The sequence below is a fragment of the Megascapheus bottae genome, chromosome 2, assembly GCF_031878675.1.
Source record: "Megascapheus bottae isolate mThoBot1 chromosome 2, mThoBot2.hap1, whole genome shotgun sequence".
Classification (NCBI taxonomy): Eukaryota; Metazoa; Chordata; class Mammalia; order Rodentia; family Geomyidae; genus Megascapheus; species Megascapheus bottae.
In genome coordinates, this window is record NC_143510.1 from 39,518,284 (window position 1) to 39,545,778 (window position 27,495).

The 27,495-nt window shown below is 38.7% G+C and overlaps 1 protein-coding gene and 1 long non-coding RNA gene across 4 annotated transcripts in view; both read right to left on the reverse strand.

Annotated features, from left to right (window-relative positions):
• Cntn3 (contactin 3) overlaps nt 1-9,241 on the reverse strand; it is a 259,601-nt gene extending 250,360 nt beyond the window's left edge. For both annotated transcript variants that reach the window (XM_090324132.1, XM_090324126.1), the window contains exon 1: nt 9,153-9,241. The gene's annotated coding sequence lies outside the window, so the exon portion shown is untranslated. The remainder of the gene's footprint in view (nt 1-9,152) is intronic.
• A 6,200-nt stretch (nt 9,242-15,441) lies between these two features.
• Nucleotides 15,442-27,495, reverse strand: part of LOC150066696 (uncharacterized) — a 74,145-nt gene continuing 62,091 nt past the window's right edge. For both annotated transcript variants that reach the window (XR_016539265.1, XR_016539266.1), the window contains 2 exons: nt 26,474-26,538; nt 15,442-15,624 (listed from right to left, as the gene is read on the reverse strand). This is a non-coding gene — a long non-coding RNA (uncharacterized LOC150066696). The remainder of the gene's footprint in view (nt 15,625-26,473; nt 26,539-27,495) is intronic.

The window sequence follows — 27,495 nt, forward strand, 5'->3', positions numbered from 1 at the left end:
AGCTAACTAACATCTTCAACTCACACAATTTACAAATTTCAATGCAAAATAGATTCAAGACCAAAGTTCCACTTCTAAAACCAAATAACTACCATAAGAAATAACTTGGAAATTTTTGTTTTAATTCAGCAAAATCAGTCTAGGCAAAATTTTCTTTATTTCCATATAATTCTTATTGTAATTAATAGAAGGGTTACATTATATTCACCAGATAGAAGGTGCATTACTTCACAAACATTGATACTCTTTCTCATGACTTGGTCCCCATTTCCCTCCCTCCACACCAGCCCCTCATCTTGTTTCCCACCCTTCTCTAGTCTATTTCAAGTAACCAAATAGGCATATACACAATATATCAGATAACGAGGTAAAATACTGTAACAATATGAGATAACCAAGGGACAGCAAAAGACATGAGAGATAACATAGTACATTAAGGACAACAATCACTCATTATATGGCTTTTGTTCTATATCTTAGAGGTCCTTTCATTTAGCGTCATCCTATATGGCCTTATGTATCTAGGTTTTTTTCCCTATTGTAAACATCTGCTAGGAGAGCCCAAGGTTTTCTACTGATTATGGCAAATGAGGGAAATCAGTGAACCTATGTTTCTTTGAGTCTAGCTAACTTCACATAATATGATTTTTTTCCAAGTCTTTCCATTTCCTTATAAATGGGGTGATGTCATTCTTTCTGATGGCATCATAGAATTTCATTGTGTATAAATACCACATCTTGTTAATCCAATCATCAACTGAAGGGCATCTGGGTTGGTTCCATATCTTTGCTATGGTAAATAGTGCTACAGTGAACATCACTGTGCTAGTGGATTTAGTATGTCCTTGTTTCTGGACAATTAGGTAAATGCCAAGTAGTGGAATTGCTGGGTCATAAGGGAGCTCTATGTTTAGTCTTTTGAGGAGCCAAGGCAAGAATTTCTTAGGTATGACTCTAAAGGATGAACAAGGGGAATAAAAGCAAACAGGATTACACATCAAAATAAACAGTTCAGGTACAATTGTCCTCACCTGTCTAAAGTTATTATTATGAAGAAAACTATCTAAACGTTTCATTTTTTAAAATCAAATCTAATCAATTTTCCTCTCCTCTTTTCTGTCTACACCCCCCTGGATAAAAACCTAAAAATAAGTACATGCATTATTCTCAATTATGAGACAAGTGTAAACAACATACGCACCACTAGGGGTCAGTATATATGTCCCTAAACATGGGACCCTAAAGTAAGCAAGAAAATTATGGAAGAAGAAAATAAGAAGATGAACTGGAATATGTTGGTAACTTTAATAACATGAGTGTGTTCCACCTGTCTAAACACCTCAAAATAATTTTCCATCATTTGATTTCTGCTAGTGGAAACTGAACTCAGGGCCTTGCATTTTCGTTTAGTTGTTTTGTGTTTATTTTCTCCCTCCGTGCTTTACCTTATGAGCCATTCCTCCATCACTGGATTTCTGTATGTTTATGGAATTTGTGCATCAAGTTAGTGATCCTGATCCTCAGATCTCAGCCTCGTGATAGCCAGAAATACAGTACTCTACCCTGCCATTTGATGTCAAATCTCTTCTACTTCAACTACTGCAAAGAAGTCTGACCTTCTTACCTTACAAAATTTATGATTTGAGGCTACTTCTGTCATCCATTTAATTCTACATACTGGGAACTGTGCATGTGTCTGTGTGTGTACACTCGTGGGAGAGTATATGCATAAAGTGGAGATGGGTCATTAGAAAGTCATTCTAGGGTAAGTAGAAAGACAACCAATAATTTCTCATATCCTGAAAATGGAGAAATGCAAAATCAAGATGCAGAAAATTACTCCCATTAGTAATTTCTATAAAGGTGGCTAAAGGCATTTTCCAAGAGAATCATAGCTTTAAAAATATATCTATCGTCAGCAACAATCACCACATTGTAGGATTAAAAATGAATCGGTCTAGAATCATTTCTAGAACTTTCCATCATATGGAAGTATTTCCTTTACTTGAAAGCACCTACATAATATATATGGTTTATTTCAGGTTGTAACGAAATCTATATATTTAAACACTTGCTCTTTATCAGACATAATATTACCATTGAACACCACAGTAACAACTGAATGCAAGAAAATGTTACTTCATATTGATGAAATACTCCAACAGCACTAAATATAAAATGCATATCCTACTTTGCATACAAGAAAAAAATACTTAATGAAATAAGAAAGAGAACCTTTGAACCTTTGGTTCAAGTTTCAAAAAGCACACTGCTTATGCATGAGGCTTTTATCAGCTGTACTTATATACACAAAAAAGAAACCTATCAAGTCTTCACTAAAAATAGGAGAAGAGAAAAATGACTTAAATTGTATAACACATACAAATATAAAAGCTTCTGTAGACAAAGGGAAGAAGTAGGGGCAAAGGAGGTCCTGTCATTCACATTCATACACACACACACACACACACACACACACACACACACTCATTGGTATTCCAAATTCTGGAAATGTTCACCAGAATTAGTAACAAGGAGACTGGGAATCAGCCACTTTCTGCTGCTTTACATTCAGGGAAGCGGCCAGACCAAATACGTAGCAGGCATCAGATTAGATCACTAGCTATATTGTTCGGGTTGATTTTAATTGCTTGAAAAGTACCATTACCATCTTCTGCAATGTGCTAAGTTATTTTAAAGAGTGACTATTTCTATATAAGAATAAAAATGGACTGTAATTTTGTGAGATGATGGAACAGAGTAGGCAGAAAGGCTCTTGTTTTAGTGGCAGAAAAACCCTTCTCCAGGCTGATCAGACAGATGAACAAATATTTGGTAGCTGTAGATCTTTCTAAATATATCCTGGGAGGTCAACCTAGATTCTCACACCTGCACAGAGAAGCACCTGAGTGTCACATCCTGAATTATAAAACCCTGGAGATTTTCATTTCTACAGTAACTTTTACATACAGGTTTCCTTCAAGGTGAAAAAAAATTCATAGGTATTTTAAAACAAGAAATAGTTCCATTGGAAAGGACTGTAGAAATGAAATTTTCTGAATCTATCAGGCATTTGCAAAAGGAATTAGATCCATGCATCCTAATGTGGAAATGGTTCTTTAAAAGGAAGCTGTCTTTCAAATCAAAACTATACCTATGTCAATCTGCGCATGCAATAGAATGGCTCTATACAAGATCATCATTAAAATGGATGGAAATTGAATAATGTTGTAGTCTGGGAAAAAGCAATACCGTCTGGTCAATTTCCAGGTTCTAATATGACACTACAACTCACCACAGGAAAAGCCAACTGAAAAATCTAGAGAACTCATTGACCTATATTTGCAATTTCCTGTCTATAATTATTGGTTTTTTTTTTAATTCAGGTCAACAAGCCTCACCCCATAGATGATTCAGTAAGTTCTACTTGTGCCAAAAAAATATATCTATTAATTCAGTGAAACCCTAGAATATGTTTGTACAAAGATAATAAGTTGGGAAATAAATAATAGTATTTCAGAATGATGAAGGGATTTTCTCCTTAACTGATGAGATTAAGACTGCTTAAAGCCCACAAAGTTTTCACTCATTTATAAGTAATTATTTCTAGTTTAGGAAAATGTGTTTTTGATTTGTTGTGATGCAGTCATTTACTTGTTTATTGCAGAGGCTGATGTTTTGCTGTAATAAAATAATGAATTTTGAAACCTCCAAATTAGTTCTTTGTACTGAAATAAGATTGCTATATCAAATAGCCCTCAGAAATCATAGCCTTTAGCTTGAGATGCTTTTTGTATTTTCAATACTAGAGATTGAATTTAGGGCCTTGCAATTTGCTAGAAAAATACCCTGCCATTTGAGCTACATCCCAATGCCTTTCCTTTTTAGATTTTTATTATTATTGTTGTTGTTGTTTTGGGGGGATTATTTCATTTTAACATAGCATCTCATACTTTCCCTTGGGCTACTCTCTGACCTCAGTCTTCCTACTTTGATCTCCTAAGAAGCTAGGATTCCAGGCATGCCTTATACATGCAGCCTACCAGAGAACTTAATTTTCAAAATTCAGATATATAAAGACAATCATCTGTTATCAGTTTTTAATCTGTTACCCAGAAACCATGCAAAAATAAACAGAATCTTTTGGTTACACTCTAAAATGACTGTAGGTTATAATATAAAAGGCCCCAACATAATTACAGTAGAATTTCATTTAAATGAAAGAGATTAGGTTTTCTTTTATTACATAGACATTCATCAGACACCTAATATGTGTGTGATCCCAGAATATTAGAAAAGGCAGACATTCAACAATTTTTTTGTAAAATTTTGATCCATTCTTCCTATAAAGACATTTTTTTAATGGCTATGAGCAGACAGCTGAGTAGACGTGGTTCGGAAGGATCCTCAAATAGTGGCTGTGTGGCACTACCCAGATGCCAATGGTATGGCTAGAAATCAAGAACTTACTAGAAAGAAACCACAGTGAATAGAAGGGTGGAGATGGTTTGAGATGGGAAGTAGGATAGTGGAACAGAGAAGAAGCCCTGAGCCTTCTAGACACACACAAAGCAAGATGCCCCAAGGGTTGGTATTAACTTTTAAGACAGTTTAATAAAATACTTAAGTTAGAACACTTTGTGGATAGAGTTATAAAAAGGAACCACATGGAGACAAGCTGTGCTAGTGACATGTCCATCTTTAACACAGTGGGCGGGGGGGACACAGAGGAGTGTTGCATGGCCTAAGTGCTCTGGCCATAGATCATCATACCTAAGGAGAGAAGGTCATTTTGTTAATCAGCTGCATTCAAAGAAGTATAAAGGGAGAAAAGTGCTTTGAAACCTAAACTCCCAAAGGAGAGCAGGGATGATCACAAGGTCAGGCAGAAAGTGAAACCACAGACAACTAGGTATACCTGCTCTGATGCCCACCATGAAGCCAAGGAGATTATGAGATTCCTGCATCGAAACCAATCTGTGAGGAAAACAATGAATTCTACTTGGGCCACAATCAGTTTGACATACCAAGATGCTCAGGAGAACGAAGAGATTGTGGCCACCAGTGAGACACGCAGGGCCCGCTGAAGGTCAGTGCCGATGTATGCTGAATATCACTTTCTTGATAGGACCTCTGATCACACAGGCAATAAGGCACATGTTGAGAACTCAGCACCCCAAACATCTTAGTGCTCATGAGTTCGCCAAATTCCAGCATGGGCTAGGTACAGTATGAGGAACGCCATGATTAACAGCAAACTGAAGAGATGGGTATCTATCTACTCATAACGTACTCCCAGCATAGCACAGGAAGAATCATAGTTTTTATCCTATTCTATGAGCAACAGAAAGCTACCTGAACATGGTGCAAATGAAATCACTGTTAGGAATATAGATATAAACTTAAAAATGTGTTGCCACAGTGCAGAAGGATCTAGTACAAGATGACAGAAAGGCCAGGGAAGGCATGTCAGTAGTCCCAAGAGAGCAGTCTGTGACGCGAAATAGTATGCTGTAGGTGGGGAGTCTTGGGGAAAATATATTTTAGAGTTAGATCAAAAGGACACTAGAGATCTGACCTGTTCTAGTTCCCTAAAATAAAGACTATCTGAAGTATCACAACAGCACCAAGAATGCTTTAAACTATTAAAATAATAAGCTCACAGGCTCATTTATTCAGTAATATAATCAAAGGAGGTTTGAGGTTATGTTTTAACATCTGAAAGGCAATCAAAGTCAAGAGACTTAGAAAACAAATGGGACAAAACAGTTTTGTTTTAGGACATGAAAAATTTACAATCTCAGTTGCACCAGCATCAAGGAGAATGCAGTAAACTTGCTGTAGCATAGGTAATTTATTTCTTAAATGCCAATATGTCTGTAATAAGGAATATGCATGCCTTCTGAATTATCTTATCCTACTTAATAAAATAGTTATTTTCCCCTCTCCTTTTGCAAGGCAGCTTTTTGCACAGTAAAGATTCTACAAATATTTACATTCCAAGTAGCAGAGATGTTTGAAATGCCATAAAGTTTTGCCAGCACTTCTATTACAAACCATTATTTCTTCTTTATAACATGTACATAAAAGTAGGAAAATAAAAATGTACTATGGATTGAAACTTGCTATCCAAAATTTCAGCCAGAGAATGACTATCTCCTGTGGCAAATTTCCCAAAGAAATGTTGTACTGTATTAAGGAGCTAGGGAAGGGGAGGGGAGAGGACTGAGGCCACTACAAACCCCAAACTACTTAGCACCTATGATTCTTTACCAAATTTTTAAATATAAATTGGCCCTCTGACTGAGAACAAAATTCTTATCTGAAACTATCCTGCTGAGCCCTACTCTATTTATTCTCAAACATCTCTGCAAGATGATTGGTATTCAATGCACTATAATCAAGCATATGAAAGGAAATACTCTTATCAGCACTGAGTGACTAGAATATCACACACACACATACATGAATAAATTAAAATAATAATAACTGGGCAAGCACACTCAGTATGGTCATTTCCAATGAAACAGGCAAGTGCCAAGATAAGAAAGCTTCAAGGTAGACTACTGGTGATGGCTGAATTACACATGATGAGCAAGCAAGCATAGCCTCAATAATTCCTCTCCCAATGTGTATGTCTCCTACTGCAGAAAATTAACACTGTACACTTACTAAATGGTGAGTGGAAATCACAGAACGCTAAGGCAGCCAGAGCTTCTCTGTTTGTGGCATGGCCCAAGACAGTGATATAGAGATCTGGCAGTTTGAAAGGGGCAATTATATCTCTATACTTCTCCAGCACAAAACATATTAGAAGTTAATGAGAACTTCAAGTTGGACACTTAAATTATGCAGTGAAAACAAAGCTAGAAGATGTGTCCTGAATGAATGAGGAAAAGTTGAGCTCTTATTAAAGGGAACAGCACATATTTTGCTAGCAGAGCGAAGAGGCTATTAGTTTGTAATAACTAGGCATATATGAAATGTGACAGTGATAAAATTGAACATAAATCAGCCACTGAAGGGCTACAGCTTGTTGTCTGCAGGCTAATCTTGTCTCCACTGAAAACTGCTCAGAACTTTGGTCCGATTATATGTTTTGGTGCTGTTCTAAGAAACATTTGGGCCATTCAATAGCGTGGTGAAGGGTTTTTAAAAAGTTAAGAGTCCCTCTGGGGAAATGAATTTTTCTAACATATTCATATCTTCAGGATGACTTCGAAACAGCAAAGAGGACAGAACCCAAATGTTATTGTCACAGGCAGCCTAAATCTATTCCCGGGCAAATCAACTGGCTGCTTACTGTCTCTGTGATCCCATCGTTCAATAGGAGATTCAACATTTAAGTAATAAAATGCATGCAGCCATTTTTTACATTTCCTTGGCCAATCTGATTCCTTTGAGGGGGTCTTCAAACCACATGTTAACTCTAAGCTGATTTCAAGCAATCATTCAAAACATCCTGCAGCCACACATTTGCATGCAAACACCTTTGCACTGAGCAAGACAGGTCTCCCATGAACATTTACAAGAGCCTGTCCCACCGTAATCCGCATCTAGCAAATGTTGCATAAATGAGTATTAACTTGCAAGCAACTCGCTCCCTGATGCTGTGCCGGGTTAAGGGTTAAGTAAGATATCACCAACTAAGATGCCAGTTTACTGCAGCCAAAGTCAGGTTGTGGTTGGTAAACATAGCTAGCAAAGCCAAAGTCCTGCATCTGACTTGAGATTGAGATATAATAGCTCTTTCGATAGCAACTGGCCCTCCTTTCCATCTCTGAAGCTCTCTGACTCATTGTTCTGATTAATTCCTTGGTTTAATCTATTTACAGATCAGTATTCTTTTTCAGCAAGCGTGATACTCATCTCTGTGGGGGTAGAAACCACAGCACATACAGTCTTTTCTCTCCCCCCCCTTTTTGTTGTTGTTCTTGCTTAATCTCATTAAAATTATTTTAGGACTTATCTACTCATCATAGCAGAGGGAGTGACTGACCTCCCTCCTACCTGTCACACAGCTCACAGCAGTTTCCCCATAGCTAGAGTTGGGGTTGGTAGCTTGTCATCCTCTTTCCCAGAGCTCTATCTTTCCTCCTGCTCCCCCCACCCCCACCCGTGGCTCGAAAAGGGAGGTTTGCTGTCCTCACCAGAGAGCACTGATTGTTATTAAATCATTCCTCCTCGGAGGAGCACAACTCCTCCTGTTTAATCAATAAGGAGATGCAGATTTTGGAGCCTTCAGGAGCTTTGCCATAAGCAGAGTACACCACACACACACACACACATCTGGATGGTCCGGATGGTGCTGTCCTGTGGAGTGTGCCCGGGTAGACACTTCTTGATTTATTTTTATTTTTTCTGTGTTGGGGCAGCGTTACCTGCTTCCTTAACTTTATCAGACTCCCCCAACCGCCCCCCCTCACACCCACCAGGTTCAAACTCCAGGCATCTGAACTCTAGAGCAGGGGAGGAGACAGGTGGACGAAAGAAATGCAAGTGGGGTATTCCACTCGGGGCTGCAGATTTGTGAGTGGAATGAAAGACATCGCAGCTTGGGAAACTTGACTGCTGACAGAAACACACACACCACACCAAACCACCACCACCACCACCACAACAACAAAAAAATACCCAGCAGCTTGGCTTCCTGGGGGCGGGAGAGGCCGGGAGAAGAAGGCTTTCCTGCGGAGCCACATCCACGCTTTGCAACTTTGTATTATTATTTTTTTAAATGTTTTTTTCAACTTTCACTGGTCGAATCCGCTGTGCTCCGGGCCAGCCCTGGGAACCTACCCAGCCTTTCCAAAGCGGCAGGTGCCGCCCAGGAGGGGGAAGGAGGGGGAAGGAGAGGCGACGCATCCCCGGGGGAGGGGGAGGAGAAGGGCGGTAAAATAATCTCCCCCGATAGCCTCGGGGGTGCCGGGATGGGGAGCAACGTCCTCTCCTCCCCGCCCGTCACGTGCATTTTGCAGCAAACAAACTTTGGGGCTGAGGAACCCTAAAAAAAATAAAAAAATAAAAAAAAAACAACCAATGCGTAAAGTTTCCCAAGCAGGTGGCTTGCGCCAGCGGCCGCGGCGGCGCGTGGAGCGCGGACCGTCCGTCCTGTCCCCCCTCCTCCCCTCGCCCCAACCCCGGCCCCGACTCACCTGGTCCCCGTCGCTGCTCGCAGGGCTCCCGCTCGCCGTAGCCAATGGTCCGGGCCCGGGTGGGGGGGGGGGCGCCGCCGTGCGCGCCCGCGCCAGCCACCGCAGCGCCCCCGTTCGTGCCGTGCTCGCTGGAGCCCGCGGCGCCCGCCCGCCCGCCGCCACCACCACCGCGCGCCAGGCTGTGCGGCTGCTGCCGGCTGCTCTGTACAGGCTCAGGCTTCCGCGCCACCACCAGGGCGGAGGAGAAGGCTTGAGCAGACACCGGTGGGAAAGGGGGCGGGGACGCGTGGCGGAACAGCCAATGGAGACCCGAGAGGGGCGGGGACGCGCGGCGGAACAACCAATGAAAACTCGAAAGGGGCGGGGACGCGCGGCGGAGCAGCCAATGAGAACCCTCGCCTCGCGTGTTTTTTTTTTTTTTGACGGCACCGCCCAGCCCCTCGCCAGGAGGGACCTCGCCGCTGTCCAGCGCCCGTCCGCGTGCGCCCGCGAGCGCCCGGTCTCCACGGGGGACGCGGAGGTGGGCGGCGGCCCGCGTGTGGCCGCTGGGTGGCCTCGTGCCGCACGCCGGAGATTCAGGGCAGGAATTCCTCTTCGGGGCGGGGGAAATCCTTCTGCAGCTGAGCTCACTCCCTGGTCAGCAGTGGCTAAGGAGGGAAGGTTGCACTGGCTTGCGCCTGGAGGAGCGCGCTGTGGACATGAATGCTTGTGATCCCCAGCTGTCCTCGTTATTTCACAGCTAATACCGTTGATGAATGTATACATTTGCTATTCCCTGATTTTGATAAGGAAGTTACTTTACCTCGGGGTCCAGGTGTTAGTGATAAGGACAATCCCAATTGGTTGTTGTTAAAAAAAAAAAAAAAAAAAACAAGGACCCTTGTGAATTAGCTGTTACCCTTTTATTTGTCTAGATCCGTAGATAATGGAGGGAAGGGAAGAGAATTGGAGAATCTGAACCTGAGCATCCTTCAACATAACCCCTTTGAGCTGAACCACTAGGTAGAACCTGGGCAAACGCTGCCACATTAACTGAAAACAATTGGAAAACACCTGTCCAGTGACTAATTACAAATAGAGAGAAGCCTATCACAGACTAGAAAGCGGCCAGTATAGGGAGGATGAGTATCTGATGGCCCTGGCATAAATGCCATCAGGAGATATATAGCTAAGAGGAGAGAAGGCAGTGCAGAGAGGTATGTACAGTTTTGTACTTATACACACATATACCTATGTATGTATGCATTTGCAATTTCTAGAAGCATGTCCAGGGGCTGTTGACAATAATTCCCAAGGAGACTTCATGTTTTGTTAATTCTTTGGTATGTTTTAATTTTTTTTTGCCTTTTTTGTTTTCTCTTCATGTTAAATACCTGTTTGTGTTGGGTAAGTAGGCTGGCAGGATACTTTGTCTTCTTTCCCAGTTTCCACAGTAATCAACAAAGCAGCCATCCTTGTGCAACCATCAAGGGCATCATTTTTGGTAAACCAGATGGAAAAGCTTTCCTAGGAAATGGCTGTTTTGATTGCTGTTTCTCATCTTGTTCAACTTCCCCAAGTAATAAGTGTGCAGTCCTCTATGATTCGAAATGGAATATGAACTTCTAGGGAAAGTCGAAAGGAGTTTAAAAGACGGATGGTGAGAACCTGATGTTAAGGACTGCTTCCTACTATGGAATTGGCATGGAAGCCCCCAACCCTTCCTTGGCACAAGGCATTGGACTCAGTGAGATTGAGGACATAGTTCAAGAGGTAGAGCACTTGATATGATCCCAATCCCCAGGAGAAGGAAGGAAAGGATGGAGAACGAGGGAGGAGGGAGAGGGAATGGAGGAAAGAAGAGGAGGAAGGAAGAGGAGGAAAGGGAGAAAAGTGAGAAATGGGGAAGCAAAAGTGGAGGAAAGAACAGGGAGGGAAGAAGGAAAGGAAAGTTGTCTTCATGGGTGAATGCTTTCTCATCCCATGAGCATGTTCTGGAATGTACTGGTAAAGTTCTTCTGATGTTGGCTGCTGTATCAGAAAACTTCTCATCCTTTTGAGAGTATTGACTAGATTAAAATGAAAATTTTGAGTTATTTATGTTTTAAAGGGAATAGAGGAGGCAGAGATAAAGCATCACGCTATAAATAAAAACAATGTGTGTTTCCCCTTCAGAATTAAACTGCAGTAAATATGTACTCCTTAAGGTCTCTCTACTTAGCAAAAGGAAAAAAAATAGGACAGGTATGGAAAGGTTGTTGTTTATGGTCGTTTCTGTTGTTATTGGTTACTGTAAATAATCCCTTTGCTTGCAATCTGGGAACAGGTTGGCAAAAACCCCCTTGAGTGTGACAAAATGCTTTATTGGGTAGAACTGGTGTTTTCTAGAAGGAGCTGAGAGGACTTTACATGCAAACGATGCTTATGCTTTCACCTACCAGGTGCAATTACTGCTGAGCCCTATCCATCACAGGTGTACCTCTTTCATGAATCTTTCAAGTAAGTGCTTCATGGTGCACTTTCCTTCTAATATCCACATACATATTCTGACTAATGAGGAGGGAAAGAACATTTTTTATCAAGGGGGGAAGGGGCTGGCCCCAAGCAGAAAAATGACAAGACAAAAGACAGGAGAGAAGTTCCTTTAAATTAGACAGAAATCTAAACTCTAAACCCACATAGCCCTCTCCAAATAATTAGTTCATTTCCAACTCGGATTACAGTGCCTGTGCAGAGGAAAGCTGATTACTTCTGGAAAAGGATTCAACTGAATGTTGAATTGTGTGGTTGTAGCAGAAGAAGGAGGCAGAGGCATCCTAAAATATGTAGGAGTAATAATGACCATGAAACGTAAGACCAGGTGGCCCAATCAGAATAGGTAAAAATATATATATATAAATTCATGTACACACAGAGAGACGCATTGTTGTAGATTCCCTCCTCTGGCCCTAAATATATAAAGCATAATGTGCGTCAACTGAAAACCTGATATTTACCAAAAGTTGATACACAAGAGCAGGTTTAAATAAAATTTCCATTCAATTTCTGGGCCGAAAGCCCAGGAAATTTAAAAAAAATTAAAGGCACATGTGGGTCTTCTCAGTGTGAATGCCGGATGGAGTTTTTATTGAATTTGGCCTCAGCTGATTGTAGCATTATAAGCAATTCTGCAGTTAAGTTTGTGCAGCGATTTAGATGACAAATCCTTTTTTTAGGACATTATAACTAAGAATAATAACTTCCTCTTTATATGGCACCTTTACTCTCAAAGGCGTTTAAAGTGTGAGATCATCTTCCCATTATAGGATGATAGAATCTGTTTCAGGCCACAGACAGTCTCTACCAGTTATTTGTCTGATTGTTTGGTATACAACAAAAGGAAATGAAGAAAAATATCTACTAAGCACACAGAGGGAAACTCTTAGGCAAAAAGTATCCATGGGAATGTAGCCAAGCCAAGCAAAACTTAAAGGTATCTGGATCTACAAGAATTGTAGATTTTCATTTGCATGGCTGGAAAGATAAGTCCTACAAGCATTATTTTGTTACTATTTTAAATTTCTCATTTGTGCCTGGATATTATTATAGTTAAGTTGTGGCACTAACAGGATTGTCATATTATCTCTACTGATACACTAGGTGGTATGGTGTGTGTTATCTGTTTGTTTGGAATAAGACTAAAGAGAATCAGTAATGTATGGGCTACAATAAGAACAGCAAAGATCTTTCCATGAAACTTCACTGAAGTATCTGATTGACCATTAAATTTCTTCAGGTAAGATCTCCTCTTTTCTGGTAAAAAAGAAAGGTTCTAATTCTGACTGTTCATCTCCAAGGACCTTTGTTGAATTTCCTGTCTATAACAGCATTACTGTTATTCTCTTGACATTCTCAACTACGTCTACTTGTGAACTTTGCTAGACTGCAAGTTTGATGAAGATTGGGGCTTGTTCTGTTTGTGGCCACAATCAGAGCTCCCAGCATGAAACTGACTTACATTTCGTGGAATAACCAGAGATCTAAGTATCCTCTTATATAGGGTGTATATTGCTGTGACTTTAAGTGGATTTTACCAACCATTTTGTCCAGCCATGCTCAAAATTCGATATAACCATAATCTAGTTAAAATGCGGGGGAGGCATTTAGCATGCAGAAAACCTTGAGTTTTATAACTTCCACAAAAAGAAAAGAAAAAAAGGAAGAAAGAAATAGAAAAGAGAAGAGGAAAAAATATGTGTCTTAGTCCTCTTGAATTACTAAAATCAAGTACAAGAGACAGGGTGGCTTATGCCACCATTTATGTAAGCAGCGTCTGTTTTTTGTTGTTGTTGTTTGGTTGGTAGGTTTCTTTGTTGGTTGTGGGGCTTGAATACTGGGCCTGGGCCTTGTCCCTGATCTCTCAGCTCAAGGCTACCGCCCTACCCCATCAAGCCACAGCTTCACATCCTGTTTTCTGGTGGTTAATTGGAGATAAGATTCTCATGTACTTTTTAGTGCCTGGACTGGCTTTGAACCATGATCCTCAGATCTCAGCATCCTGAGATCTAGGATTACAGAGGTGAGTCACTGCACCTGTCCAGTCTCTGATATTTGAACTAGAACTTGGCCAAAAGTCCAAGATTAGGTTGCATTCTGGTGACATCTAACAAGCATTCTTGTTTTGGCTTATACATGACTGTCTTCTTTATCTTCTTGTGGCAGAGGCAGAAAGAAATGGAGAATTCATCTCTTAAAGGGGTCACAGTTTTATGCCCCTTACACTGGTCATAATTTTATGCCCCTTACACTAACACACGTCTGAGAAAATCTGTTTTAGTGGTTTTGGTATATTAATTAATGGGCTCCAATGTTTTGCAACCTGTAGCAAAACAGTGGCACATGACAGAGTATGTGGCAGAGTATATACCAGAAGTCTCTAAAACAAACAAGTAAAAAGTATTTATGTTCATTGCCATTTTCCTCTAGGCTCTTCAGAATCCTATTCATGAGGCCTTATACAAATACTATTTTGAACAACATTTATGGACATTTATCCATGTCCACTAAGCATTTTGTATTATTAAAGAAATACAGGAAGTGTTGGCATTTTAGCCAGTGTGTATTTCCATTCAAATGCTTTTTCTTTATTAACTTAATGCAGCCTGAACTATGTGTGCCATGGGTATAGAAAGAGCCCAAAGTAATAAATTGTGTCAGAATTGTGGAACTTCTCACCATGGCCACTTGAGCTCTACACGTGAAAAGACCCATTTTTACTATTTGCTAATAACTGAGCAGCATCCTGGGAAAGGAGTCATTCCTAGGCTGAGGTATAACTCACCAATGTTCAATGAAGCCTTTGTTGCCTACAAAGAAGATTCTAACGGCCACCTTTGCACCTCTTCTGTGGGGCGGCATGTTGTGCACATGAAAATGCCCTGTGACGGAGCTTACCACAAGTGGTTAGCTTTCTAAAATTCTTTTTGATTACATGCTATTCATTAAATCACTGGCTTTTGACATTTTCTTTTTCCTTCCCATTCCGGTCAAAATGATGAAAGAAGATTTTTTTTCACTCATTCGAGCACACACTTTGTGATGTTAAAATATCTTTTTGTGAATACTAAATACAATCTCCTGGACTAGAGGATATGAGATTTTTTTCCACTACATCTCAGATCGATTTGGGGACATAATGTAACCCTTTTATTAATTACAATAAAAAATATATGAGAAGAAAAAAAATCTGTACCCCTGACTTTGCCTCACCATGATTAGTTTATAATCTCAAGGGGCAATGCTCAGGCACCAATATCATTTTTTTTCAAACTGTCCACTGGATTTCAGTGGACATCTAGAATTGAGAATAATTTACTGCTGGACGGAATTGTTACCCCAAAGACATGTTAAAGCCTTAACCCCCATTAACTGTGAGGGGGCTTTTGTTTGGAAACAGGGTCTTTCAGAGATAATTATGGTGAAATCTTACTTGATTACAGTAACTCCTAAGCCAACCATGGTGTCCTTATAAAAAGAGTTATAATTTATCACAGACAGAAGCGAGGAAGACAGACACTGTAACAACACAGATACAAACCCACAGTAAAGAGGCCCATATGACTGTTAAACTTGAGGTGGCATGGATCACCTAAGAATCAACTCAAAGGACTTCCAGAAAGTGCCAGAAATGAGAGGATAGGCGCATGAAAGAACATGCATACGCATGACCTGGATTTAAGTGCAAAAAAACCTTAAAATGTCGAGAATGAAGGCCAGCCTTCCAGTTTACCCTTTTTGATGAACAAATAAAGAAGCATAAATATGGCTCCAATTAATAACATGATACTAGAATGCTTGACTGAATGTGGGCAGAGCTCAGAAGCGGATTGCCATACATGCAAACATGAACTCTTAAGATGACCTGTGTCTGTCTGAGCCGTTGGCTGGCAGACACTACAGTTCTCAACTCAGGTATGCGACTCAGGTATACAAGCAGGTGGAGATGTTGGTTGATCTGTGAAAACACAAAATAGAAACACCTTAATATGAAGGAATAGGAGATGCTTGGATGGGAACAATGTTGATGGAGAGAAAGCTTGTAAATATTCTTTTTTTTGCCAGTCCAGGGCTTGAGCTCAGAGCCTGAGCACTGTCCTTGGACTTTCTCAAGGCTAGAGCTCTACCACTTGAGCCTCAGCACCACTTCTGGCTTTTTTTCTATGTATGTGGTACCGAGGAATCGAACCTGGGTCTTTGTGCATGCTAGGCAAGCACTCAACCACTAGGCCAAACTCCCGGCCCTATGCTTGTAAATATTCTTAACAAAGACTTATTTCCCTGAAATAAGCACTGTTAGCATCTTCCTATTATGGTTCTGAGCACATTTTTTATTGTAATGTATAGAGGGGTTACAGTTATATTTGCCAGATAGTAGGTGCATTACTTCTCACACATTGATACCCTTTCTCATGTTTCTTCTCCATTTCCCTTCCCCAACCCCTCCCAATCATCTTGTTTTCCCCCCTTCCCTTTCCTATTTCAAATAATCAAACATATATACAAGGTAACACAGTATATATAGTAACAATATAAGAGTAACCAAAGTGCAATGAAAGAGAAAAAAAGTAACATAGTACATTAAGAACAACAAAATCACACAAGATAAAGCTCTTGTTTCCATTTCCTAGAGATCCTTTCAGTCTCATCCTATATGAACTAGTGAATCTAGGTTTTGCCCTATTGTAATCCTCTGCTAGGAGAGTCCTAGACTGTGCACATTTCTTTGAGGCTGTTATTGGTTTTAATGTTCTTTGGATCCTGAGAATAATAAAAGGAAGATGGAGGGCTAGGATAATGTTACTTAAATGACTAAAATGGAAGGATCTCTTCCCCATTAACAGCCAGCATATTCTATACTCAGTAGTGGATGACTACATAATTTGTAGTTTCTACTGCAAAATGAAAATGTAGGATTCCTTGTCCAAAAAGTAGGGGAAAATGTATATAAAGATTTGCTTTTTAACATGGATTTCCTTGCCTCTACAATTGATGTGATTTTTTTTGTTCTTGTTGTACTAAGTAAATAATTGTGAATTTTCCTTCCATCTTTATGTTATACAGTAACAATTTAAATATAAGAGTATTTAATTCATATGTAGAAATATCCAAGTTATATACATATTTTTTCTTTTCAGCTCTGCAGCTATCCAAGTTACACACACATATATAATATATTACATATTAATATTATATATATATAATTTTTTTCTGGGCAGCCCTGTAGCTTGAACTCAAAGCTTGGGCACTATCCCTGAGCCTCTTTTTACTCAAGGCTAGCACTTCCCTACTTGAGCCACAGCCCCATTTCCAATTTCTGAGTTGTTTATTGGAGATAAGTGTCACATGGACTTTTCTGTCCAGGCTAGCTTTTATCCACAATCCTCAGATCTCAGCCTGCCTGAGTAGTTACAGTTATAGGCATAAGCCACCAGCACTCAACTCACAATTACATTTTGTAGTTTCTATTCACATTAGTATTTTATTCTTTTGAGAAAAGTGGAAAAATTTGCCAAAGCTAATTCAGACTACCTAATCTTCCATGCACCAATTCTCTCTTCTTACTAATTAGGAAGCCTACAGAGTGGGAGAAGATCTTCACCAACCATACAACAGACAAAGGCCTCAGATCTAAAATATATCAACAGCTCAAAAAAGTGAATCAATCCAAAAGAATCTCCAAAGTAACAACCATCCCATTAAAAAGTGGGCCAAACACTTAAAGAGAGTCTTCTCTGAAGAAGAAACAAAAAGGGCCTATAGACACATGAAGAAATGCTCAACATCTCTGGTCATAAAAGAAATGCAAATGAAAACAACTCTAAGATTCCACCTCACTCCAGTTAGAATGGCCAGGATCAAGAAAACTAATTACAACAGATGCTGGAGGGGATATGGCCAGGAGGGATCACTACTACACTGTTGGTGGGAGTGCAAACTCATTCAACCACTATGGAAAGCCGTATGGCAATTCCTCAAAAGACTAAACACAGAGCTCCCCAGCAATTCCACTACTTGGCATTTACCTAATCATCCAGAAACAAGGACATACTAAATCCACCAGCACAATGTTCATTGCAGCACTATTTACCATAGCAAAGATATGGAACCAACCTAGATGTCCCTCAGTTGATAAGTGGATTGACAAGATGTGGTATTTGTACACAATGGAATTCTATGCTGCTGTCAGAAAGAATGACATTGCCCCATTTGTTAGGAAATGGAAAGACTTAGAAAAGATCATATTAAGTGAAGTAAGCCAGACTCAAAGGAACTTAGGCTCAATGGTTTCCCTCATTCGTCATAATCAGTAGAAACCTTGGGCTCTCCTAGCAGAGATTTGCAATTGAGCAAAATCTTGATACAAAAGGCCATATAGTAGGACACGGAATGAAAGGATCTCTAGGATATAGAAACATAAGCCATATAATGATTGTTGTTCTTAATATACTATGTTATCTCTCATCTCTTTTGCTGTCCCTTGGTTACAGTATCTCACTTTGTTACCTGATATATCGGATATATTTGTATTTGGTTATTTGAAATTGGATAGGGAATGGGGAAAAACAAGATGAGGGGTAGGAGTGGGGGGGAGGGAAATGAGGACCAAGACATGTGAAAGGGTATCAATGTATGGGAATTAATGCACCATCTATCTGGCAAACATCATGTAACCCTTCTATTAATTACAATAAAAAATATATGAAAAAAGAATGACTAAAAGGAAAAGGAACTTTAGGTTTCCTCCCTTTCATTGCCTTTCTGTATCATAATTTTCATATCAATAGTGAAGGAGTTCAAATAGAATTGGATATAATAGGATTCCTTGATCATTAGAGTTTTTCCTTAATGTCATCATTCACATTCTGCAAGTGAAACAAAATTCCACTTCCAGTTGAAGTGTGATCTTTCAGGCCTTCCAGTACCTTGCTTTCTCAGTTATGGACATAACCATAACCAGCTTATGTGGCGGTCAGTGGAGGTCCTGCTGAATTCCCATACATATAGAGCCAATACACCAAAATCTCTGTTCAAGGGCCCTTGAACACACACTCTATGGTTAATTCAGTAAGGCATACTGGGTATAAGTGCTGCATGAATAAACCTATGCTCAGGCACATTGACTACATATGAAATACACACTCTAAGATCAAATGACTAAGAGTGTCCTGTCAGTCACATTATAGCATTCATTACACTGTGTTCTCAGCCCTTCTGAGTGTGTGCTGCTGTGCCCAAGGCAAGCCACGCTGTCATATAGGCCCACCACCCCAAGCAAAACCAGTCTTTAATTCCAACTTTCAAATTTATCTCTGCTTTTCTACTATCATTGGAAGTCCTAGATTTATAAAGTATTTATAAAGTTGGAGATGATAGCTAAAGATTAAAGCTTGAATTTTGTAGTTAAGAATACTTTGATTTTTGTGCTATGCTATCAAAATTTTATTCAGTAAATGTCAATCTTTCAGGTATATGAAATAGGGACAACATGGTACCCCAGAGTATATTTTCAAATTTTCCCTTTGTAGTGCTCTTTAAGCCATGCTACACATTAGCTATTCATAACTGCTCTTTGTGTGCATGTGTCTATGCCTGTGCCTGTGTCTGGCTTTGAGCTTGAACTCAGGGTGTGGGTGTTATCTGAACTTTTGTGGACAAGGCTAATGTTCTACCACTAGAGTTACAACTCTACTTCCAGCCTTTTGGGTGGTTCACTGGAGATAAGAATGTCAGCTATTCCTGCCCAGGCTGGCTTTGAACCACAATGCTCAACTATCACCTTTCTGTGTAGCTAGAATTACAGGCATTAGCCACTGGATCCTGGCTAACTGTTCTTGATCTATATTCTACATGTGCAAAGACTAATGAACTGTAGGCTAGTACACATTAGGAAGAAAAATATAACTTCACAAACACCCTCCCCCGAACGTGCCCCCCCCCCGTGTGAACATTCTTATATGTTCTTAGCTTTTTTTTTATCAGTGTAGTAATTTGCTATTCTTAAAGAAGAATGTCTATACTACATGTTTGAAAAGTGATAAGACTCTTAAATAGATATCTTTGTTACTCAGTGACAAATCCTTCGAGAGTAAATCTATCTCGTTCCCAATGTTGATCTACTTTTCCCCTCCACTCCTTTTTAGAGGGTTCTTGCATTTAAAGTTTAGATCATTAACTTTTGAGCTAGGAATGGCAGAATCTCAAAACTTGCATACGTTACAAGAATGTAGCCTGTGGGTTATACAGACTCTTTCAGATTTTAAAACTCCCAAACGCTACCTTTATTGAAAATACACCAACTCTACCCTGTATTTGGTATGCTACCCTGCTTACCAAGAGTGCAAATCTAGTGTAAACCTTATTCTTAATGAGGCTATGAGGATTAGAGCCAATCAAAAAAGAAGAGCCTTCATAAATATTCACACCTCACCAGAGAGTTAGCTGTAACAAATAATGAATAGTCATAGCAAACCTCATCATTGACTGAGACCCATCATTGAAAATACAAAACCCTACTTCCAAAAGCAAACTAAAGGAAATGTGTCTATAAAATACAAAGTAAGAGTGGCATTTTGAGAACTTTTTTATTTTTGATATAGAATGTTTCGATTTATTTCGTGGATCATATACTTTCTCATCCCTCCCCAAATTAAATACAGATTTAAATAGACATACTTCATTTACAGACCTATTTTTTCCTGTATACCACAATTGTTTCCTTCTACTTGGAAGCCATGTGTTCAAAACCCACAGACAGCAATAAGATGCTGGCATTTCTGTGTGATAGCACATCTGTTTGCTTATGGGACTCATGGGAAAACAGTAGGTGACTTTTTTAAAATGGTTTCAAGCTTGTGGTTGAACATTCTATCTTGGAACTGGAAAGCCACTTGGTTCAGCTACCTTCGATTTGAGAATAAAATATTTGGGCTTCAAACATAATGTGGGTAGAGGCATATGGGCTACGATGAGTCAGGAAGTATTCTGGACATTAAATCCATGAGAGCGGGGTTTGAAAATGTGTCTGTTCTTTATTTTTCCATTTGCTGCGTGCTAAATAGAATTGTCAAAGCCTCCAACCCCCTGCATCTGTTGCAATGTTTTGGAAATTAGATATTTGGAAAACACTGTTGTCTATGCAAATCTGTGTCGTGTGATCAGCTCTCTGTTTGGAAAGCCATACAATTAAAAAATTATTTTACTGATATGGACTACAACAAGGGTGCCTCTGGTCATATGACACCCTAACCTAATTCACATACTTTACCTGCTACATGATCTGGGTGTATGCAGGGTGTAGCTATGCATTTTTAATAGATATCCAGCATATGTCTAGAAACATTTTTTTCATCTCACTATTTAACACTCTTATGTCCCACTCATAATGTCATTGCTTTTCTCTTGTTTTGAAGTAATTATAATTGATCTATAACCAGTCTGTTACTGCTTCCAAATTTTACTCAATAAATTCAAGAAACTTTCAACAGAGTTCTAAATTAAATACGAATTCCTTAACTTTTGACTCTAGTCCTTCTCATTAAATACTCTGTTGGCTTTTGATGCCAAACAATAGATACTCAAAAGAAAAAAAATGTCTTTGCCATCAAAATGAAAAGTCCAGGTGCAAAATCATCTTAGCACCAGGCACTCTCTTCTTCCATGAATTTTCTATCCTTTGCACTGAATTACTGAATTCATTATCCAAGGTGTTCCAGCTCCAGGCTTACACAGTCTATCAGAGCAGGACAGTTCTTTATTCCAACACTTTCAGCAGAAGCTCTGCAGGGCTATCCCAGACATTCATTGGTCTAGCCTGGATTACACGCTTGAGCTAGTCTGAAGTCAATGGGTAATGATGTTATGGCTGACAATTATGTGTCATTTCCCCACTCTTGGAAGGATTCATGGAGTCAGGTATGCCTAAACTATGATCATAGCATTAAAGTTAGGCTTCCCTCAGAAACCATAGCTTTCATTCTTGTCTTGCCTCCTACTTGATACCTATAAGAAATCATAAGGCCCTTGATTTTTTTTAAAATATGCATGTTTCTGGGCCTGGTTGAAGCAATGAGTTTGGTTCATGGAATTGGGAGCTATAGGTTCCTTCTTTAGATAACTGCAGATAACTATCTATTTTCAGGAAAACTTTTCACCAGTTTATAGTCAAAAATCTAGTCTTAAAGTCAAGTATCAAGGGCGTGCTGATGGTATACACCCATAATTTTAGCTACTCACGAAGCTGATACCTGAGGATCTCGGTTGAAAGCCAGCCCAGTCAGAGCAGTCCCCATGAGACTTTTCTCCAATTAACCACTCACAAATTGGAAACATTTGTGGCTCAAGTGTTAGAGAAGTAGCCTTGAGCACAGAGCCTCAGGGACAGTGTCCAGGCCCTGGATTCAGACTCTGCAACTGGAAAAAAAAATCAGGTCTCAGTTGCCAAAGTTTGACCTCTGTCAGAGATAAGTCTTCAACATTTGTTCCCTAAATTTTAGTGGTTCTGGCCTCTCTGCTATGTGTAATCATACATTCTGGAGTTATTTAGTCATATAGATAATGCTTGTTCATTGAGAGGTAGATACAGGGTAGTTTTTTTTTCTACCTTTCTTGCTACATAGTTGAGTAGAAGACCTTTCATCATCATAGTGTGTATTGTTGCTTCTGTTGCTGATCCTTTGTAAATTCCCTCATCAATCACCAAGCAATGTAAGCCCTAAATGAACAGTCATTTCCTCTAATGCAGGAATAGTTTATTCTTTTAATGTTGATATTTCAGTTAATAAAATGTCACTGCATACACTGATATGAGTGATGACCCAGACTTTAAGGTGAGAGTGTCCAAAATTCATTTATGATTCCATCATGAAAATTCCAATGCATATGAGCTCTTATCCTATTCCTTGCCTATTTGCCTACCATTTTTCAAACAATCTTTCAAACCAACACAAATCCAGGAGGGATTAGTAGGAGTATTTATTGGTGCTTCATCTTTATTTTTTTTCTTTTTTACGTGTGGGGTGTGGGGCTTGAAATCTGGGCCTGAGCATTGTTCCTTAGCTTTTCTGCTCAAGACTACCCCTATACATCTGGAGCCACAGCCCCACTTCACATTTTTTAGTATATAATTGGAGATAGGAGTCTCACATTCTTTAGTGCCTGGGCTGGCTTTGAGCCATGATTCTCAGATCTCAGTCTCCTGAGTAGCTAAGATTCAGGCGTGAGCCACTGCACCCAGCTTATTGTTTCACCTTCTTAAGACAACATTCCAAATTAGTATTTTAATATGATTGCCAATATGTTGTAAATTTTTACAGATACTTACTGTTCTTCTTGGTTGTGTCATTTGCATTAGTTGAGTAAAATGAAATATTAAAAGTACTCCAGAACTCCTACAAACTGTTGTTGGAATGGGAAAATTTGAACATCCTCAAAATCTGAATAAATGGAAGCAATTTTTTACCCCTCTGCTCGAAACCACCTTTGAAATCATCTCTCCTTTTATTGAGCCTGTCCTTCTTCTAAACCCTGATGGCAAGTTCCAAACTTCATCTTTTGCCTTCCATTGGAGTTGTCTATATGACTTTTCTATTATTATTAATGGTAATCATCTTAATCTACCTGATTTATAACTTAATATCCTGTGGGTCAGCTATAAAGTGTTATTGTGCGTATTTTCACCCTTCGATAATGTCAACATTCCTTAGGGGAAAGGATTGTGTTCTATTCATGTGCACAAATAAGGGAGGGAGGAAGGAAAGAAGGAAGGAAGAAAAGAAGGGAGGAAAAGAAAAGCAAGCCTGGTTATATTTAAGGTCAATGAGTAGGCAAGACTGACTTAAGAAGAAAACAGAAAAATCAGCATAGACATATATCCTATTATAAAGGCACTGTATGAGGTTACGAAAAGTGTGAAAGAAATATCCCTCCTAGAGCTGGATAATTTGATTCAATCCATGCAGCTCTAGAATGCTTATAGTTTGTGTCCAAGATATCTAGGGACAGTTCTACTTTTAAATCTAATATGAATGTCTCCTGAATTGACATTTCACTACATGGAAATGTAAACCACACATTCTTACATATACGCCAGTACTGCTGTTCTGTATTTACTAAATGTCCTTGCCATGACCCTGATTTTGCAATCTCTCTAGCAAAGTTGACTTTTCAATGATTAGTAACAATCAGGATCCTCTCTTTAGCCTTGCAATGATATTTTATCAGTCTTCTTTTATAATCAAGTCTGACTCCATGCACAGTTAAGATTTTGTTTTTAAATCTTAGAATTTGCAAATTACTTTGATTGTATTGCAAATTTATTCAGACCTTCCAAGGTTTAATATTTTGCACCCTCTGCTGGGGGGAACAAAATTATAGCAGATGTGGAAAAAATAAGTGATTTGGGATAGAAAGTGAAAGCTTTAAATTAGAAGATATGTTAGCTCTAAAAGTCTTTAATTTTGCAATTATTTTGAGAATATGTTTCAGTAACTCTCCTAACACAAGTCGTATATTTCAACTTTAAATTAAATAACATTAACCTAAAAGCATCCGATCTTACAATAGGTGGAGTGATCTAGAAGGAAAAAAATGGTTTCAAACCTTCCCTCTAATTTGATTTGAAATATATTTAGTATAAATCCTATTGATAAGAAACCAAACTATTAAGAGAAGGAATGTTATATCATAGAATTGACATTTAAATGATACTTTCCATTAAGAAAGCCATAAGCTTATAATTTTCTGTTCTGCATTCCACAAAGAACTTGTCAACTTACATAGTACCTGAACTGTAAAGTAACATTAAAAAAAAGTTAAAGTAAATTTAAGTGCTATAACTGTGAACAGTGAATTGCTAAGAATGCTAATGATGATATGCACTTGCATACCCTTTCTTTTAAAGGTACTCATACAATAGCAAAGACAGCCCCAACTCACTTCATGCTTGATTCAAAACATAAATCTGAATTTTTTAATGCTTTTCCTAACATGGAGAAATACAACTATCTCTAAAGTAATCTTTCACTTTTTCTTATGAGAAGAGGATCATTTAACATCACATCAATTTATTAGTAATAGGTTTATAATCACATCAAATGATGAATGTTTTAAATGGAAAAAATACTTGGTTCCAAGGAAACTTATTTCGAATACTTACATTTATGCCTGTACACCAGTCTCTGTTCTGTATAGGTACGATGGTCTTAGTTTACATGAGAAGTCATGTATCCTGTTGAATGTGATCAAACCTCTTCCCTCCCCCATACTTCCCATTGGGAAAAGGATATTTTAGTCCCTGTGTAACTCAAACCTGATAATATCTTATCCAAGGTTATGTTTCAAGTCGTCAATTCTGTTTGCAAACCTCTGACAGTCTCTGGTGGCTCTTAATTAGAATGGTGGCACATCTATCGATCATTATCTTTATGACTTCAATTTTCTCTTCCACTTGTAACAAGTTTAGATTCAGGCATTCACAGACCTTGTGTGTGGCTCTCTGAATCATATATACTGACACTTGCTAAGCCATTCTGACCTCATTTGATAAGTATAACATGTACCTGGCAATATTACATCAAAAACCAGAATGGCTAACCTCTAAGGAAAGAACCTTGAGGATAAAATGGTAAATTTGGATATTGTTGTCTTCTCCTCAGAATTCCACTTTTCTTTTCTTTCATTTTTTAAAATTTTATTGTCAGGGTGATATATAGAGAGGTTACAGTTACATTCCTAAGGTAGTGAGTACATTGCTTCTTGAATATTGTTACTGTACTATGATTTTCTCCAACTTTCCCTCCCCAACCTTCCCGAGTTATGGAGTTGTTTTGTGAATATCACTGCTACATTGGCTCACCCTTTAAACCACATACTTGTAGAATCATATGCCAGTATATAAAATGGAATGAATAAAATTAAATTCCACTATCTTTATTGTCAGTCTTTCATAGTAGAGGCAAACACAACTATAAAACCTTTACAAGTGTCATCCTTCCAGGTAGTTATTGGGCATATGGAAATAACATAATGAAACCCATTGACCAAGGTTGTAAGGAAATGTAAAAGGACTCAGGCTGAGTATGACAGAGGTACTCACGTCCCCTACAATACTCTCCTCTCACAGGACCATGGTGATTTGACCATGAACAAAATCCCCCTTAATCCCTGAACCACCATAAAACATTCCCTCCTTTGAAGTTAAGTTGGTTTGATCAGGTATTTTGTCATAGTAATAGAAAACTGACTTACACAGGCACCACCTACATAAATACAACAATAGCTGGACATACAGTAATATGTGCTTGTCCATGTGTACATGCGTGTGTGTGTGTGTGTGTGTGTGTGTGTGTGTGTGTGTGAATACTGGGACTTAAATTCAAGGTCTTACACTCTTAGATGGTTTTTGGCTCACAGTGGGCATTCTATCACCAGGGTACATTTCCAATCTTGGCCTTTCTCTGATTAATTGGAAATAAGAGCACCCTGGACTTTTCTGTCCTGGCTGGCTTTGAATTTGTTATCTTCAGATCTCTGCCTTGTGAGTAGCTGGGATTATAGGTATGAGCCGACCACTCAGGTCCAGGGTAACTCTAGATATGAGTGTATGATTATTCTGGAAACCATTTCAGTTCCCCTCATTTCTTGTCTTCATTTTAAACAAAACCTGGGAAAACTTAGAAGTTAATATATTGCAGTAATGAATGGTAAAAATTGACTTAATATAAGTGTTTGAGTGTACTTTAAAGTAATTTTTAGGGTGAATGTAACTAGTGTACCCTCAGTATATGGAAAATTAATTAGTTGCTTACCATTCATTTCCCTGCTGGCTTTGGTGAAACAATTGTAAGATAATTCACCAGAAGGTAGATGGTATCTGTGGGAGAAAAATAACAACATTTAAAAGTCAATAAAAGAACTAGTATAATAGCTACTGCTTTACTTTAAAGATGAAGAAACTAAAAATTAAAGGAGTTAAATGAAGTCTGTTTCTGACCCCAAAGCCAGTTAGAAAAGAAGGTAGAAATAAAACCCCAGACACATGATCCCACTCCTATTCCCTATTTTAATTAGAGAGACAGAGAAAATTGAACCTACTTTGGATTTCATTCTATGCTAAAATTAGAAAATGTCTGTGTGGATTGCACTTACCTAAATACGTTATTCCATGGTTGACCCTGGAATAGTAATTTTTATTAAAAAGCCGATATGGTATTTTATAACCTTGATTTTAGAAGGGAATTCCCATTTCATATCACTTCATGACCATAAAATACCACTGAAGAGTGCTTTTACTCTGACTGTTTGCTAGTTTAAATTTTATAGTTAGATGTACACATGTGAACTACTGCTCCAGGATAAGCTAGATTCCCAGAGATGAGCAACATTTCTTTCTTTCCAACTTGAATTTTAAAGCCAAATGAAGGAGACAGAAACATACCAATAAACAGTTATTTCTGATTACACTAGGTCTTTTCAAGAAAATGAAGTGGCTGCTAAGATACAGTGTTGAGACATGAGGAATAATCAATTAAAAAATTGAAACAGATATTAAGGATATCTTCTATAAAAAGATAACACTGAAAATTATAGGAATACAAATAATTCAAAGACTGGAAAGAGAGCATTATAGGCAGAAGAAAAATGAATTAATGACACATATAATATACCCCTCAAAGGAAAGAAGGTAAAAATATACCAAAAACTAGTGAAACTCAGGTTTCCAGTGTTGAAAACAGAGTAGTTTTTTCAGTTTGTACTTAATTTTCCCTATAATATTAAAATGCAAAGATAATCAAAAGGATTTTTAACAGTATTAAGTACTAGATGCTTC